This window comes from Pteropus medius, unplaced genomic scaffold (genome assembly GCF_902729225.1).
Source record: "Pteropus medius unplaced genomic scaffold, Ma_sr-lr_union100, whole genome shotgun sequence".
Lineage (NCBI taxonomy): Eukaryota > Metazoa > Chordata > Mammalia > Chiroptera > Pteropodidae > Pteropus > Pteropus medius.
The window spans coordinates 24,518,363-24,537,627 of NW_024349801.1; the positions used below are offsets into that span (position 1 = coordinate 24,518,363).

At 35.9% G+C, this 19,265-nt stretch overlaps 2 long non-coding RNA genes across 2 annotated transcripts in view; one reads left to right on the forward strand and one right to left on the reverse strand.

The window, feature by feature from the left end:
* Positions 1–11,544: 11,544 nt before the first annotated feature.
* LOC120622686 (uncharacterized) overlaps positions 11,545–19,265 on the reverse strand; it is a 312,973-nt gene continuing 305,252 nt past the window's right edge. The window contains exons 5-7 of the long non-coding RNA XR_005658519.1: positions 18,449–18,592; positions 13,057–13,131; positions 11,545–11,965 (exon numbers count right to left, since the gene is read on the reverse strand). This is a non-coding gene — a long non-coding RNA (uncharacterized LOC120622686). The remainder of the gene's footprint in view (positions 11,966–13,056; positions 13,132–18,448; positions 18,593–19,265) is intronic.
* Positions 11,549–19,265, forward strand: part of LOC120622685 (uncharacterized) — a 36,630-nt gene continuing 28,913 nt past the window's right edge. Inside the window, exons 1-2 of the long non-coding RNA XR_005658518.1 lie at positions 11,549–11,737; positions 13,063–13,158. This is a non-coding gene — a long non-coding RNA (uncharacterized LOC120622685). The remainder of the gene's footprint in view (positions 11,738–13,062; positions 13,159–19,265) is intronic.

Consider the following 19,265-nt stretch of genomic DNA (forward strand, 5'->3'; position numbering starts at 1 on the left):
TTTTCTTCGTGCTTGATTCTGTGCTTGTCTCCTATGCTTGTACCGGGGGCATGACTGAGACCAATGTACTAGTCTCATTCTTAGAGCTAATGAACAAGGTTGAAGAGGAGGCTCATTGAGTCACTGTGACTTCACATTGCAACCTCATTAATCTGACCTCCTTGGGAATGGAGAATGACCTCTGCTTCTGGGAGAAGGAAGAGTCTGGGAAGGGTTTTGAGAGTGTTGAATATGAAGGTTTGGGCTCTGGAATAGCTCAAGGGCACCTGAGAAATAAACACTCATTTGACACAATAGCAAAGAAAATAGTGCCAGTAAGCCTTTGTCAAAAATAATAGAATTTGGAAATAAGAGCTTTTTCTCCAGTCTATACACACAGTGCACAGAGAGGAGAATACCCTGTACTCTAACTAAAGATCTCTTTTGCTCATACGAAGCAGATGGTGGGCTCTAAGAAGAGTGCTCACAAAATTTGTAACCACAAACTTGACAGAGAAACCCAAATAGCAGTAAGCATCTGACAAATGTGACAGAAGGCAAGTTATAGGGACATTTTCCGAGCAAAGCTCTGTACTGTGAAGAAAGCATGGTCCCAGAAATCTATTTGAAGTTTCTCAAAGAGGCATCATCAGTCTTGCAGTCTAAAATAGCTTCCTTCCCTTCAGTTTGTGGGAAAGTTGGGAACTACATAGCACTGTAGTTGTGAGCCCTTTGAGAGCTTACGTAACAGAGTCGTGCAAGCTGACATCATTCAGCGTGATGACCACCATGACCTGCTTGTGTATCAAGGAAACTCAGTCAGTGCTACCCACCATTATCTGAAACGGCGGAAATTGAAATTTTCTTTCAGTTTCTTTAAAAACCTCTTTATCATTTTTACCTATTGGGTCAGGAATAATGGTATTAAAACTTTCTTTTGAATATTCTTCACATAATTTAAGATAAAGGAAGACTAATTCCAGGTTCTGTTATCCTTCTCCATGATTTCTATAACCCTGCCTGAATGGTGTCCGATATTCCAGGTAGAAAGCTAACATTTCAGTCATTTGAGGAAAGCAGTGTTTCAGCATGCAAATAAGAACCCTGCCTTCTCATTCTGCATGGTTCTCTTACTGGTATCAGGGCACCAGGAACTTAGCAGAGTCTGTTTCCATGTGTTCTGGTGGTGAACAATACACCTCTGTAGCCTGCCACACAAATTGTAGGAGACACTGGGATGAGGGGGAAGAATGGTCTGACCTCATAGGGCTTGGGTATCCAGATGAAATCCAGCGTCACATAGCTTAAGAGTCAGCACATACCCAATCAAATGTGACTGGAGAGTGAAAGAGTATGCATAGTTCTGACTTATATTACCTCACGGAGTGCTTTCTGGTGGCAGATATGCAACAGTATTAAGTAATGCTCAAAATTCTTTGTCAAATGAGATCAGGTGAAAATATACCATCTTGGATAGTAGGGCTAAGGCCCAGCCTTACCCTTGTTCCTGAGGAGCCCTTTTGCTGGAACTGAAAGTAAAAGAAAATTTTCCTGCCTTAGACAAACTTCAAGTAGCTCCTAAGAAACCCCAATCAGTCACTCTAAAATATAATATGGAAGGCTACATGTTTCCATGCAAAGATTTTAGAATTTCTTAAATTGTCTTTGATGGGATTAAATAGACTCATTAGCTTGGCTATAGATATCTAGCTGCCCCAGAAGGTGCCATTGTATACAGAAAAGATTGTTAGTGAAAAGTTGCTACTAGGTCAAGGAACCAAAGTTGGCCTAATGGGTGACAGGTAAAAAGCCCAGTTGTTTTTCCTTCTATGTAATATTTGATACACTTGGTATGTTCTTCTGTATATAGATTACATAAAATAGTAAACCTAACATCCAAACCAGCATTTCAAATATCTTTCATGTTTCTATTTTTCATCCCCGCCCATGCCTCTGCTTCCATTCTCACATTCCACTTAATAATCATTCTCTGAATTATTTACTTTTTAGATGATTATCACCTATAAGCCTTAATACATCTAGCTTTGCTTGTTTCTGTACTTACTAAAATTATCATAGTGTAGAGAGTCATCTGGGACTTTTTTTTCATTCGACATTGTATAAGACTAATTTATGTACTTTTGCATACATCTGTAGTTTATTCATTTTCACTGCTATGTAACATTCCTGAAATGTTTTTTCTTCTGGAATTTGGTAAGTATTTCAATTAGTTTCCTTATAAAAGCAGGGAAATTCTGAATAGTGAAAAAAATGACTTTAATTCTAAGTGAAAAACAAGAGCTGCCAAACAATTTTGCCCTTTTTTTTTTTGATATTTTCACACACACACCACACACACACACACACACACACACACACACACACGTCTACTAGGGCTGAGGATATTTCCTCTTCTTAGGCACCCTAATCTGGCTGTTTGATAGGAACTGTTGCAATACATTTAGGGGCTAATTCCATATAGTTCCAATCACTCTTGACAGCACTTGAACATCTAACATGATCTGTACCAAAGTTAATTACAATATGAGTTGGGAACCTATCAAGTCAGAGGCTGATAGTACAGTGTGAATAGCCTTGAAGAAAGGAACAGCAGAGAGGAGGCCAAAAAATTCTGTATGGTTGAATTTGTCCTGAATACTGCCTCAAAGCTCTGTATTAGCTTAAAGCAGGCCAAATAAAAATCTATTCTGTTAATAGCCAAGCCAGTTCACCTCAAGGAGTGTTACAATATATGATCTTATACTTCTTGTATTGCTGAAGCTCATCCCGAGTTCTTTCCGTGTTACACCTTGGCAACTGGTCAGCACCCCTGGGGGTAGCAGAGGAAGTAGTATATGAAGAAAGTTAAGTCTATTTACGGTGGAAGAAACTGATTTGGATGGAGAGGGAAGAGTTATATGCTAACTGGGCTGTAAAATTTTTCTTTATGGGAAAATTTTAGTTACTCTGTTACTAGATGTGTAAATCATCTCTGGTTATCTTGCAATAAGAGATTTTTCCTTTTATGTCTGATAGTTATAAAATAGTGAATGGATAGACTAGTTATTTTAAAATGACTTTTTAATGTTACATGACACCATATTTTAGATTACCTAGATCTCTAGGGTTTAGAGAAGTTTACAACTCAACAAACTCATTCAAATTAGGTATAAGAAACTTGAATACTGGATCAGCATTTGAGCCAATGTCCATGCCATCTGTATAGACTAAGAGATGAATTAGGACCCATACAAATCAACGTATGTAGATTCCCCTCTCTCCCTAACTCTAACAATATCTTATTCTTTTCTCTGATAATATTGTGGTTGAAATCATTTCTGGGGATTCAGTTTTAACATGAAGTAACTCTCATTTGCCAGCCCCAATGTGGATGTGCCTAAGACACCTCAGACTATTGGTTTTACAAGATTAAACTTAATAGTGACCAAAGACATCTGTTTGCCACATACCACACTACATATTTTTTTAATTGTCTCCTTTCAGTCATTTCAACAACCCATTAGAAGATGGCACCTCCATTTCATTAAGGAAGAAGCTAAAGTTTTATCATCAAGACATTTTTGTTAGCTTTGATAATTGGTAAATTCTAGATTAGGGTTATGCAGATAGGGAACAGTATGAAAAGTAAAAAATGGAAATGAAAAGGTGGGGATATAAAGGCACTGCTTTTTTATTTACCCTAGCATTGGCTCTGAGGTCAGGTAGAAGAATCTAGGATAAATGGGCTCACAAGTTAGAGCCTTTGATGTAGATGTGAAGATGGAGTTTAGAGTATGTGATGTTTGTCAGGGAATGACATCTGTGAAAGAAAGGACTGGAAGCAGGATATGGCAGAGAGAGAATGATTGTTGCAAGACAGGTGCAACAAAGCCTTAGCCTACCTGGTGATGGAGCTTTCAAGCAAATATTGCCTATCAGATATGTTCCACATTGGGCCAAATTGGCCATGTCCCATTCAGTCACCAGCTATGGGCTTCCCCAGGAAGGGCATGAGCTTGGATGAGGTGACTCTTGGCAGCTGGGGAAGATCCTGAAGAAGCTGACTGATGGAGGCTGGCTGGAACCACTCTCTCTGTAGCTTCAGAAAGTCCTTCTTTGAAAAGGGATATGGGTGGCACATTTCATGTCTACTACAAAAGGACTATGGATGTAGTGGCTCCTACATCCTCTCTTATCCCCTGAGAACAGGATTTTGCTATCCAGTCATCTCAGCTCAGATGCCTGCAGTGATTGTGTTTTTGTATCAGTATGATAGAGCCTTAAAATTTTTCTGAAATAAATAACTAATGAATTAGATATCTGCTACATTATGGGAAGGAAATTACTCTAAAGCCTAGCACAGAACTTGGTGTATGACATTTGCTCAGTAATGTAGTGTGTTGAATTAAACTCTAAAAAGATAATATGCTAAGCAGGCTATGATGACTTAAGCTGATGCTTTTCTATTAGCTGGTATGATCTAGGCCTCTGGGAAAATCGGGAAGGTTTGTAAGTCCAGAATGTATGCCAGTATCAGTTTTGCTGTTATTTGACATCAGAGTCCCAAGTTTAATCATGATCTGGAGAGCCCTTGACACCCTGAAGGTTGTGGTTTATCCTTTCAGCTCACATTTATGAGGTGCCCAAGGATACACTCATACTTTGCCAAAGAGGTTATCTTTGCAGCCACAGATATACACTGGCTAATAGAAAGACAATTGGGGTCTTATTATAGACTTAGACATCATGTTTAAAGTAAATGCTTGAATTGCTGTAATTACCAGGTAATTCATCTGACAAGTAGTTGGTTTGTCTTGCTTTGGGAACCTTGGCAATTATAACACATGCTGTGCAAGTATATAAACTCATACTAATATCTAATAGTCTGGATATGAGGGAAAGGAGATGACAAATACATTCTAAATAGGGATTTCTCAGTATATGAATAATAGACAAAACCCTCTGACCTCCAATTTTACTATCCTTTCCCATCAAGAGAACACATCAGGTACCTGTTTCCTGAATATGGTACAATAAATATCTGGGGTTCCTGAAAATAGCCTTAACAGACAAGTGGGGAAAGAATGAAGCTTATCCCAGGCATCAGTGCCTTAAAGCTCCTTTTTCTGGATAGATCTTCTCCAGAGACTTGGTGAAAGTGGAGGCAGTCTAGTGGCCAATGAATGCCTTCAAAGCACAGCAAGGATTGCATCCTCTGCTCTGATGACTCCTTGGTCTATCTCTGGTGTCCCAGGATTTGTGAAATGTCATAGACCCCATCTTTAGTGGGCAGAAAGAGGATTGTGTGGGGGAAGAGAACAAGCTTTCCTCTGCTCGGCCACTTGCTTGGAGAATTTTCCGTAGATAACATATTACACCTAACTCAGATTCTGATGCAACCATGCATGGGACCACTCATTGGTACAGGTGACCTCATAGGACTTTGAATGTCAGAGTGGGAGGAAAACTTAGTCTTTGTCTCCCAAGACACCAGAGTCAAACAGACAAAATATTAAGTAGTAATGGCAAAGGCAAGGGCGTTTTCCTCAACTCCATAAGGCTGGGAATGATAGACTGAACAATAGCTGAATCAGCCACATTAGCAATATGAGCTTCCTTCCCAGTTCTTGTTTGTTCCAGCTCACACCAAAGCGGGACGGGTAGAAGATATAACTCAGAAGGAAACATCCTGGTTCTGGCTGAGGTCTGTTTTCTTCTCATTGCTGCATAGATCTTGAGTTCCCCAACAGCCTATGACATTTTTTAATAACAAGTACCCAGGTTCCAAGTATCTTATTGTGTATCAGGGCAAGGAGTCATTCTAACTGACCAGAAATCTTACAATTCTGAGAGACTAGGATAAAACTTCAGCCTTTGATGGAGATGCAGGTTGGGCAGAGGAATGTTCCTTCCAACTCAATGAAGCTGCCTTCTTCAGGGATCCATGCCAGCAGTGTTACATGGCCTTAGAGAAAGTCTTAAAGCGAGAAAGCAGAGTTCAACAGAAGTCACAGGCAACAGGCATGAAACTTTCTACCACAGCTGCACCTAACCAGGGGGTGAGTGGGCAGGGCTCCATTCAGCACAATATTCTACTCTACTCCTGCACGATGAATGTGGAAGAGGGAATCTGACTTAAATATATGTTGATTAATTGGGAATAACTTTCTGATGTGGTTTAGGCACATGAAGTTCTGGATCATTCCTTTCTTTCCTCTGCAGTGTGGCCACCATGTTATGAAACTGGCCTAAGCAGGACTGGGTTTTTGGAAGGACCCAGTGCCATGGCACTCGTAGTACAGATCCATCTGTTGGGCAGGTGATGGTAGGAGAAATTCCCCTACTGACTGTTACCAAAATTGTCTCTTTAAACCAAGTTCTCTGAATTCTCTGGCATTCTTTTTAGTCTTTTAAAATAAATATGAGAATGCATTAATTTCAAAGAGTATTTGTTTACCGAGATTTGAATGGATAGCAAATAAGAGTCTTCTCTAGTAAATTTCAGAAAGCATTGAGAAATTTGGATATCTCAATACATTGAGATCTGGGATATTTCTCTATATTTTCTATATATTATTTGCAATATACAAACTTCCATTCCCTCCCTCCCACCATAGGCATATATTATAGAGGTTTCATGGTGCTGAAGAATTTCCTTACCTGACTGATAAATAAGAAACCAAGGGCCTAAGAAGGTTGCAATCTTTTTGCATCAAGACTTGCAAAAGCAGACTGTCTTGAATTGAAAAGCTAGCTTAGCAGTCTTAAAGCTTGAGCCACTACTTTTTGCATACATAGGGCAAAAAAAATCACTTACACACTTTCAAAACTATTACTGGGTTTCTGTTAGACCCCAAATTATCAATTACCAACATCATGTAAAGTTATTGAATGAAGATCAACTACACATTAAATAACGTAGATCTATGATGATGCAAATTTCAGGAGGGAGGTGTAAAAGCAATCATCTGAAGTAAATTTTCATTGAACTTGGCCATACATATTTTGATAACTCCCTCTCCACAATTCTTATTCTGAGATCCCAGATAACACAGAGAATCAGAAAGGTGAAATTTGAATGTGGAGAAAGAACAAATTGTGGGTGGCATAGAACGGCATTTTTACTCTTTTATGTGTTTTCCTAACCATTGGTATCTTAGCATGTCAGTTCTCTCTACAGTGTGAAGTTGACCACTTTCTGTCATTCATTTAGTTGAATAGAATTATCTTTGCCTTGACTATTATCAATTGTTCCTTTATACCTGGATTATCCTGGCCCAGGAAGGAATATGTGGGTAGAGATTCCAGGGCCTCTGATGATTAGTTTTGACAAATAGGGCCTCCCCGCCTCTCCCCTCTGCCCCATCAGGCTGTATCTATATTCTAATTCCTGGTTGGACAAAGCAAGACCCAGGAAAAATGGCAGATAGGAGCATCTGGAAATAATCTCTGCTTCTTGATTTAGAAATAGTCAGTCTCTACTCTGATTTAAACTGTATTTAATTTGACATAGGTTTATTGAAGAGCTGATCACAGGCAGAGTTATATAAACACTACCAAGTTTTCTTTCAACTTCCATGGCAATCAAGACAAATTACATAATATCTGAAACAAGGTAATCTATGAATATTACAAGTGTAGTTTCTAGGTAGGTGATTGGAGATCAAATATCATAACCCTATAGAGTATAATGTGGGACCATCCCCTATGTGTAAAAGGAATGAATGAAATGGGATGTAGGAAATTAATGGCAGACTCTAGTGTGGTAGACAGAAACACTATTTAAAAATCTAAAATGATTTGTCTCCTTATGAGGAAGGCATGGTTCTAAGAGGTAACTAAGGAACTTTTGATGGGGTGGAGGAGGCTCTCCTAAAACTATCCTTCAAAGAAATTTAACTAAACCGTGTTTTCTCTGCAAATACAGGTCCATGAAAAACCACCTAACCTCTCTCTGCGCAAACCAAGTTTTCATTCCATATCCCCAGTGTATTTGATGCAATTTTAGAGCATCTATATTTTTCAAAATAACGGTGGAATAGCTATGGCCTAAAGAAGCATTCTAACTCCAATGTATGGAATCTTTGAATATTCTATATAAGCTGTTACCTTCAGGTCCTTCTAGCTTGTCAAATATCCCTCAGGACAGTTCCCTTACTAAACCTCTTAGTAGTCAGTAGCTGCGGTGAGCTCGGAAATGGAGATATTAATGAGGTTAATCTAGTTTGTGGAATATTTGTAGTAATTATTTTGGTGTGTTTTTTATTCCTTAAACTAGACTGCTGTCCTTGATAGAGAGTAGTTTGAATATAAGGGGATTCCAATATTTTAAGACTGTATTCTGATTTCTATGTACAAGGGTTCCCTTTTCTCTGTACCCTTGCCAACACTTGTTAACTCTTTTTGATAATAGCCATTCTAAAAGGAATGAGGCGATATCTCATTGTGGTTTGGATTTGCATGTCCCTGATGATTAGTAATGCTGAACACTTTTTCATGTACCTGTTGGCTATCTTATGTCTTTAGAAAAGTCTCTTCGGTTCCTCTGCCCATTTTTAATTAGATCATTTGAGTTTATTGACTATTGGGTTATATGAGTTCTTTATATACTTTGGATATTCACCCCTTATCAGATATATTATTTGCAAATATTTTCTCTCATTCTATAGGCTGACTTTTCATTTTGCTGATGGTTTCCTTTGCTGTGCAGAAGCTTTTTAGTTTGATGTAGCCCCACTTTTTTTTTTTAATCTTTGCTGTGTTGCCTTTGCTTTGGGGGACAAATCCAAACCATCAAGAGAAATATTGAGCTTCTCCTCTTTTTTTTCTAGAAGTTTTAAGGTTTCAGATCTTACATTTAAGTCTTTAATCCATTGCAAGCTGTTTTTGTGTATAGTGTAAGGTAAGCATCCAGCTTCATCCTTTTGCATGTGACTATCTAGTTTTCCCAACTCCATTTGGTGAAGAGACTATCCTTTCCCCATTGTATATTCTTGGCTCCTTTGTCAGAAATTAACTGGCCATATATATGTGTGTTTATTTCTGGGCTTTCTATTCCATTGATCTATGTATCTGTAGCTTTGCAATATAGCTTGAAATTAAGAAGTGTGATACATCTAGATTTATCCTTCTTTCTCAAGGTAACATTGGCTATTTGGGGACTTTTGTGATTCCGTGCAACTTTTAGAATTGTTTATGCCTTTAAAAAAATGCCACTGGAATTTCGATAGGGATTGCACTGAATTTATGAATGGCTTTGGGTAACATGGACATTTTAACTATTTTTTCAATCTATGAACACAAAATATGTTTTCATTTATTTGTGTCCTCTTCAATTACTTTCATCAGTGTCTTATGGTTTTCGGTATACACTTATTTTGCCTCCTATAACCATAGATATTTTATTCTACTTGATGTAATTGGGAATGGGATTGTTGTCTTCTCGATAGTTTGTTATTTTTGTATATTGATTTTGTATTCTGCAATTTTACTGAATTAATTTATTAGTTCTAACAGTTTTTTGGTGAAATCTAGAATTTTCTATTTATATTATGTCAATTGCAAATAGAGTTTTACTTCTTCCTTTCTGATTCTGATTCAGATGCCTTTTATTACTTTTTCTTGCCTACTCTGGCTAGGGCATCCAGTACTATGTTGAATAAAGTGGCAAAAGTGGGCTTCCTTGTAATATTCCTGATATTAGAGGAAAAGCTTTTATCTTTTAACATTATGATGTTAGCTGTATGGCCTTGGAGGTTGAAGTATGTCCTCTCCATATCAACTTTGCAGATGCTGAATTTTGTCAAATGCTTTTTCTGTATCTATTGAAATGACAATATATTTATCCTGTGTTTTGTTACAGTGCTGTCACATTGATTGCTTTATAAATGTTGAACCATTCTTGGTCCCTGGAATAAATCCCACTTGACCACGGAGTGTGATGTTTTTAATGTAACGTTGAATTCAGTATGCTAATATTTGATTGAGGATTTTCACATCCTGGTTCATCAGGGATACTGGCCTATAGTTTCTTGTAGTGTTTTTGTTTGCTTAGGGTATCAAGGTGATGCTGGTCATATAAAATGAGTTTGGAAGTGTTCCCTCATCTATTTTTGAAATTATTTAAAAAGGATTTATAGTAGTTCTTTCAGTGTTTAGTGGAATGCACCAATGAAGCCAGCTCATCCTGGACTTTTGGGGTTGAGTGGTTTTTGATGACTGATTAAATCTCTTTAATAGTAATGGATATGTTCAGATTCTCTATTTCTTCATAATTGTCATGATAGGTGGTATGTTTTAGAAATTGAACCAATTTCTTCATGTGTAACATTCACAGTCGTCTCATGATCCTTTGTATTTGTGTGATATCTGTTGTAATACCTCTTTAATAATTTTATTTAATTGAGCCTTTACTTTTTCTTGGTCAATCCAGCTAAAGGTTTGTCTACTTATTGTTACTTTTCAAAAAAAAACCAGTTCTTAATTTCACCGATCTTTTCTACTTTTCTATTGTCTTTTTGGTATAGTGTATTTCCATTATCTTTTATCTCGACATTTATTTCTTTTTTGACACATTGGTTCACTAGCATGTTGTTTAATCTCCCTATACAAATTTTCCAGTTTTCTTATAATTGATTTCTAGTTTTATACCATTATGGTTGAAAAAAATGCCTGATGTGATTTCAATCTTCTTAAATTTATTTAGACCTATTTTGTGCCCTAACATATTATTTATCCTGGAAAACGTTCCATTTGTGCTTGAGAAGAACGTTTATGCTTTTAAATAGACTGTTCTGTAAATGTTAATTTCATCTAGTTTAACATGTCATTTAAGGCCAGTGTTTGCCTATTGACATTTATTTTTGGTATGGGTGATCTATTCATGGATGAAAGTGGAGTACTAAAGTCCCCTACTGTTATATCACTATTTTTTGCTATATATCTATCTATCTATCTATCTATCTATCTATCGATAGATAGATAGATAGATAGATAGATAGATAGATAGATAGATAATTTGCTTTATATATTTATCCTCTTGTTGGATTGACCCTTTTATCATTAAATAGTAACCTTCTCTCTTACTACAGTCTAATGACACAGCTCTCTTTTGGTTTCTATTTGCTTGGAATATGTGTCCTTAAAGCTGAAGTGAGTCTCTTATAGGCAGCATATAGTTGGGTTCTGTTTTTTAACCCACCAATCACTCTGTCTTTGTTTGGAGACTTCAGACCATATACATTTAATATAATTGTTGATCAGCATTTTGTTAATTATTTTCTGTAGTGCAGTGATTAGATTTGTCTTTTGTGTATCTACTATAGGTTTTCATTTGTGGTTAACATGAAACTTATATTTACCACAGTCTATTTTAAGTTGAACAACTACTAAAGGTCAAATACATTCTAAAATTCTACATTTTTATTCACCCTCATTTTTTTTTTTTGCTGTCACAATTTAGATCTTTTTATCTTGTGTATTCGTTAACAAATTAATGTTATTCGTATTTAAACTTTAATTCTAGATTTATAAGTGGTTAACCTACCACCATTATAACATTAGATTATTCTGAATTATACTATTTACTTCACCTGTGAGATTGATACTTTCATGTTTTCCGGTACTAAATAGCACCCTTTCCTTTGTTTCAGCTTGAAGAAATCCTTTTAACATTTCCTGTTAGGTCTAGTAGTGATGAACTCTTTCAGCTTTTGCTTGTCTGCAAAACTCCTACATGTCTGAAGGACACTGTTGTCAGGTACAGTATTCTCAGTTGGCAGTTTCTTTCAGAACTTTGAAGATATCATATTTTCTATGCATTAATACAAAACAGCCCTCTCTCTCGGTCTTGAAGAACTAATTTTGTGTAGATGAACCTCATCATTCAACGCTGTCCTAGCTCTCAGTAGTCTCTCAATCCTTTGTGATTATCCAAGCAGATTTCTTTGTTCTTAGTGGCTGCCAGTACTTGAGTGTGTGCCGACACCTGTCAGGAAAAGATCTCAGTTGGCACCTAGATTCAGACAACTTGGAAGCAAAACTCTCAGGCAGCAGCTTTTAAAGTATAAAAATATACCTCTTTCAGGAGAAGAATAGGAGGCGGGCATTCTGTGTACTCCCGCTGCACTGAGCCATTTAGGGTATAACTAGTTAAGAACTATTTGCTACTGTCATGTTGAACATGTGAACACAAGCCCTGCTGGCTACCAGAGTCAGGTTATTAAGGAATGAGTCCTTGGGGCCAGGACACCATACATGTGCATAAACTCCTTTTCTGAGACATGGTGACCTGGAGAGGGAAAGTGCAGAAGATGGCACCTGTTGGCCACCAGAGCCAGACTAACAAGGTATGTCCCCTGGGCATCAGCCACAAAAACTGGGATGGCCAATATGTACACAAGCTCTTTTTTGGACAATACTAGTGACCTGGAGCAATGCAGAGGGAGAGCATTCTGGAAAATACTGTAGTCAGCCTCCACACATGTGTGTAAAATTAGAGGTCTGCTCCTCAAATTGAAACTTTTAAGAAGGAAATAGGCCTCTTTTATGAAATGCCTGGCCATGTTTCAGTCTGCTGCCTCTGTGCTAGGTCTTTGGGGATTACCCATGGTCAGTACACATGAGCCCCTTTACAACTGTCTCTTAGGTCACTTTAGCCTGATGCAGGTCCCATTGCTGTTCAGAACTGCATGTTTTGAAGACCTATCTCTAGGTGATAGTTTTAAAAGCTGGGGCCCACACCAGAGTATGTGTTACGATGAAATTGCATCTCAGCCTCTCCTGTTTTGATTAGGGATTTTTTCTCGTTCCACAAATGTATAGGAGTCTTCTAGATTTCCTTCAGAGGGGACTGTTCTGTATGTAGCTGTAGATTTGGTGTGTCTTTAGGAGGAGGTAAGTTCAGGAGCCTCCCCTATGTTACGATCTTGCACTGGAACCTTGGAAATTATCAAATTTATCTAAACAGAATTACTATTGTATCTGTATTCTATTGACTCATGACTTTGAAATCTACCATAAACATGGATTCTAGAAAGCATTCTGTTAGATACATTCCATTAGAAAATATCCTTTTACCCCCAGGTGCCTGGGACACAGCATACATCCAACTTCCTCCTCTCTAACATCATGAAAGCATGAAGATGTCATTTCCTGCAGAAAAATATCCAGGAAACACAGGTAAATAGCTAGATATAATAAGACATTTAATGTTGATATGAGGGTCACTGGTCTATGGTCAGAAGGTGAAATTTTACCCAATTATATTAGCCCTTCCACCTCTACCCATTACTTTTAATGCATTTGTTAATTACTGATAAGGACATACTGCTATTTTGCGGATTGTTTTCTGGCTGTTTTGTAGATTCATTGTTCCTTATCCTACTGTCTTTCTATGTGTGTTTTGATGTCTTTAGGGGATTGGCACTTTTTGACTATTTTATGCTCTTTGTGTAATTACTACAGATTCTCTTGCAGTTACCAAGAAGCTTATACAACATAACTGCTGAAATTCTTAAACTTTTACTTCACATTTTAGTTTATTGATGTTATAATTTATTTATATTGTTTATCCAGTAATTTTATTTATGGTTATTTTTATACATTTGTTTTTAACTTTTAAACTAGAGTGGTAAGTAATTTATGCACCATTACTACTGAGTTTTATACTACCTTCTCATGTTTTCATGATTAGCTGGTTTTACTTCCAAAGAACTCCTTCAGCTTTTATTTGCTAAGGAAAGTCTTTATCTCTTTCATTTCTGAAGGACAGCTTTGCCATTAAAAAAAATCTTTACCAGATTTTTTTTTTTTTTTTGCTTTCAATATAGCAATTCATCACTTTTGGCCTAGTCTTACGAGGGTAACCTTGCATGCAACTCAACAATCTAATTATGTCTCAGTGTAACCCTATTCAGGTTCAACCCCTTTGGATCTAGATGCCCATTTCTCTCCCAAGGTTTGGGAAATTTTCAGACATTATTGCTTTAAATATGCTTTAGGGGTAAATATTATCACTCTTAAACATACCACTCTAGTTTAAAAGTTAAAAACAAATGTATAAAAATAACCATAAATAAAATTACTGGATAAACAATATAAATATGTAAATCGTAACATCAATAAACTAAAAAGGGAAGGAAAGTTTAAGAATTCCAGCAGTTATTTTGTATAAGCTCCTTGGTAACTACAAGAGAACAATCTGTAGTAATTACATAAAGACATGATAAAATTGTCAAAGTGTGCCAATCCCCAAAGATATCAAAACATACACAGACAGTAGGATAAGAAACAATGAATCTACAAAACAGCCAGACAATAATTTGTAAAATAGCATGTCCTTACTTATCAGTAATTACTTTAACAAATGCCTTTAAATCTCCAATCAAAAGACATAGAATGGCTAAATAGGTAAGGAAAAAAAAATCCAATGATACACTGCCTACAGAAGACTCACTTTAAAGATACACAAAGTGAAAAAATGCAAAAAGATATTTCAAGCAAACAGTAACCAAAAAAGCAGGGTAGCTATACTTACATTAGGTAAAATAGACTTTAAACTAAAAATGGTATACAGTCAAAGAATGTCAAGTGTCAATCTAACTATTGTAAATATTTATGCACCCAACATCAGAGAAGCTAAATACATACAGCAAAAAAATAACATAGCTATAAGGAGAAATAGAAATAAAATAGTTGGAGACTTTAATAACCCACTCTCAACAAAGTATAGATCATCCAGACAGAGAATCACTAAGGAAACAGCAGATTTGAACAACACTATAGATCAAGTAGAACTAACAGACAAACATATACAGAACATTCTGACAACAGCAAAATACACATTTTCCTCAAGTATACATGAAATATTTTCTAGGATAGACCATATGTTAGACCACAAAACAAGTCTTAGCAAATTCAAAAACATCCAAATCATATCAAATATCTTCTCTGACCACAATGCTAAAAAACTCGAAGTAAATAATTGGAGGAAAATTAAACAACACTTGAACAGTCAATGGATCAAAGGGGAAATAAAAAGCTATCTTGAGACAAATGAAAAGGAAAATACAGCATACCAAAACTTATGAGATTCAGCAAAGTTTGAAGAGGAAAGTTCATACCAATAAACACATTAAGAATCAAGAAAGACCTCAGGTAAACAACCTAACACTAGAAACCAGAAAAAGAAAAACAGACCAAAGTTAGCTGAAGGAAAGAAATAATAGAGCAGAAATAAATGAGATAGGTTTAAAAGTTTCCTATTTTCTTGTTCTCTAAGAGTTGGTTCTTTGAAAAGATAATTGACAAACTTAGCAAGACTAACCAAATCAACAAAATTATAAATGAAAGAAGGGACATCATAACACCACAGGAAACAAGGAATCATTAGAAGAAATGGGAAAATTCTTGGAAACATACAGCCTACCAAGACTAAACTGAGAAAAAATATAAAATCCGAACTGCTCGATTATCAACAAGGAGAATGAATCAATAAAACTCTCCTAATGAAGAAAAAGCCAAGGGACAGATGGCTTCGTCGGTGAATTCTACCAAATATTTAAAGAATTAATGCCAACCATTCTCAAACTCTTCCAAAAAAAGTCGAAAGGGAGGAAATACTCCCAACCTCATTCTATGAGACCAGCACTACCCTGATACCAAAGCCAGAAAAAGACACCAGCAGAAAACAAAACTACAGGCATATATCCCTGATGAATATAGATGCAGAAATTTTCAATAAAATACTAGCAGATCAAATTCAGCAGCACATTTAAACGGGTCATTCACCATGACCAAAAGGAATCTGTTGTTTATCCCTGAGTTGCGAGGTTGCCGAACATGTGAATCAATGAATGTAAATCATCACAGTAGAATTAAAACATCGTGATCATCTCCATAAATGCAAAAAAAAATTATAAAATTCAACATCCATTCATGATAAAAATACAACAAATTAGTATTGCATGAATATAAACTATAAAGGCCAAATATGACAAGCTTACAGCTAACATCACACTTAATAGTGAAAGACTAACATTTTTCTCTAAGATCAGGAACAAGACAAGGGTGTCTACTCTCAACCACTCCTATTCAACACAGTATTGGGAGTGCTAGCCGGAGAAAATAGGCAAGAAAAAGAAATAAAAGGCATTAGAATTGTAAAGGAAGAAATAAAATTGTATTTGCAGATGCTATGATTTTATATATAGAAAATTATAGCCTCTACCCCAAAAAGAGATCTAATGAACAAATTAATTTGTGGGATACACAATTAACATACAAAATTAGTATAAGCATACACTAACAACAAATTATCTGAAAAATAAAATGATCCCATTTACAATAGCTTCAAAAACAATAAAATATTTAGAAATAAATTTAAGGAGGTAAAATCTCTCTATACTGAAAACTACAATAGGCTAATGAAAGAAATTGTAGAGGACACAAATAAATGGAAAGGTATATCATGTTCATGGATTGGAAGAATATTGTTAAAATGTCCATACTATCCAAAGCCATCTATAGATTCAATGCAATCCCTATCAAGATTCCAATACGTATTTTACAGAAGTAGAAAAAAAATACTAAAATGTACATGGAACCACAAAAGACCTCAAATAGTCAAAGCAATCGTGAGAAAGAGGAAAGCAGGAGACATCATACATCCTGATTTCAAGCTATATTATAAAGCTATAGTAATCTAAATAGCATATTGTTTTATAAAAATAGACACATAGTCCAATGGGACTGAATCAAGACCTCAGAATAAATCCATGCATATATGGTCAACTAATTGATGAGAAAGCCAAGAATACTCAATGGAAGAGAAAGACTTCAATAAATGGCGGTGGGAAAATTGAATATTCACACGTAAAGAATGAACCTAGACCCCTTAACACCACTCACAAAAATTAACTCAAAATGGATTAAAGATCTGAAATCATAAAACTCCTAGAAGAAAACACAGGAACAAAGCTCTTTAATATGGGACTTGGCAATAGCTTTCTGAATATGACACCTAAAGCACAAGTAAGAAAATAAACAGGTAGGACTACATCGAACTAAAAAGCTTTGCACAGCAAAAGAAATGAACAACAAAATGAAAAGACAACCTACGAAATAGGAAAAATATGCAAATCATATATCTGATTATAAAGAACTTATGTAACTCAATAGCAAAAAATATAAATAATCTAATTTTAAAATCATCCAAAAGACCTGAATAGACAATTTTCTAAAGACATCCAAATGCCCAACAGGTACATGAAAAGGTAGTCAACATTACTAATCATTAGGAAAATGAGGATCAAAACCACAATGAGGTATCACTTCACACCTATTAGAACAGTTATCATAAAAAAGACAAGAGATAGTAAATGTTGGTGAGGATATGGAGAAAAGGAAACCCTGTGGACTCTTGATAGGATTATAAATAGGTACAGCCACTATGGAAAACAGTATGCATGGTCCTCAAAAATTCACAAATAAGACTACTGTATGATCCGGCAATTTCACTATTTCAAAGAGTTATCTGTACCCCCATATTCACTGCAGCATTATTTACAATAACCAAGACATGAAAACAATCCTGTGTTCATCAACAGATAAATGGATAAAGTAAATGTAGTGTGTATGCATATTTTATATACATATATACATATAAATATATATAATGGAATACTATTCAGTCGTTAAAAAGGGAATCCTGCCATTTGCAGAAACATGGGTGAACCTCAAGGGTATTATGCTAAATTAAATAAGTCAGAGAAAGACAAATACAGTATGATCTCACTTATATGTGGAACAACAACAAATAAACTCAATAAAAAAGATCAGATTTGTGGTTACCAGAGGCAGGGGGTAGGAGACTTGGAAAAGGTATCAGATAAGTAAGTATTGGAGATGTAATATGCATAATGACTATAATTAATGCTGCTGTATTGTCTATTTAAAAGTTGCAAAGAGAGTAGAGCCTAAAGTTCTTCACAAAGAACATTTTTTAAAATCTATGAGATGATGGATATTACCTTACTGTGGTAATGATATCACAATATATGTAAATAAAGTCAGTATTCTATACACCTTAAACTTATACAGTGTTGTTTGTCAATTATATCTCAATAAAAAATAAAGTTTAAGTACTTACTGTCAAGAAATTAACACATAAATTTAATTATACATAAAAAAAATTTTAAAGGCAGTGTGGTCCGTTTGAGAAACAACTTTAACTATCTTCTCTCTACTTGTAAGTATATTGTAATGATGTAAAATCACTTGGAAATAATGTGTGTATTGGGGAGGTTTACATATGTGATAGAAGTGTGAACCAATACCTACTATATATATCAAAGATCATCCAGGGAATGAAGATCAAATGGAATCCCAGTTTAGTTAAGAACTGTAATCTCTTGGTTGGCAACAAACTTCACTGGGGATATCCCTTACCTATTCAGTATCTGAGCCTTACCTAAGAGAATTCTGTTCGACTCAGTTATTTGTTGGAAAGATGAAAAACTTCTGGTCCATCACCAACAATGCCATCAACTGTTCTGGGTGCAGGACTTCATTTGTAGGTTGCAAAGAAGTAGGTCCATGTCAAAGATTAGTAAACCTAGAAAACAAAATGAAAGGAGTAGATTTAAAAAAATGGAGATGACATAAGAGGTGGGTGTTAAATAAGCAGTAACTTAATTGCAAGTGAATCAAGGTTTGGTCTCTAGTGTTTTGTTAGGGTACAGCCAATCTGTAAACACAAGCTCACTTTAAAAGCAAGATCATTTTATGTGAGATATAAAACCCGAAAGCAACCCAAAACAAAACAAAACTCAGAGACACAGACAAGTTTTAGTGGTTATCAGAGAGAAAGCGGGGATGAGGGAGATAGATAAAGGTAAAGGGGGCCAAATATATGGTAATGGAAGATTTGACTTCAGGTGGTGAACACACAACGCAATATACAGATGACGTATTATTGTATACTTGAAATCTATATAATTGTATTAACCAATGTCATATCAATAAACTTAATTTAAAAAAAGATCATCTTCCAATTGACAATTTCTCTTTATTCCTCGCACTGCTTTTGTTGAGAATCTTATCTGTGACCCAGTACTAATTTTGGCTTAAACTTCTAAAATGAATTTGAGTTGCCAAAAAGATTTGCAGAGCAGCCAGGAAGCCAGAAGGAAAGTTGCAAAACAGGATAGTCACAGATTAAACAAGGCTGGGTTTAACTTAGCTGACTCATCAGGTAATTCCTCAGAGAGGCAAGACGGTGTGGGCAT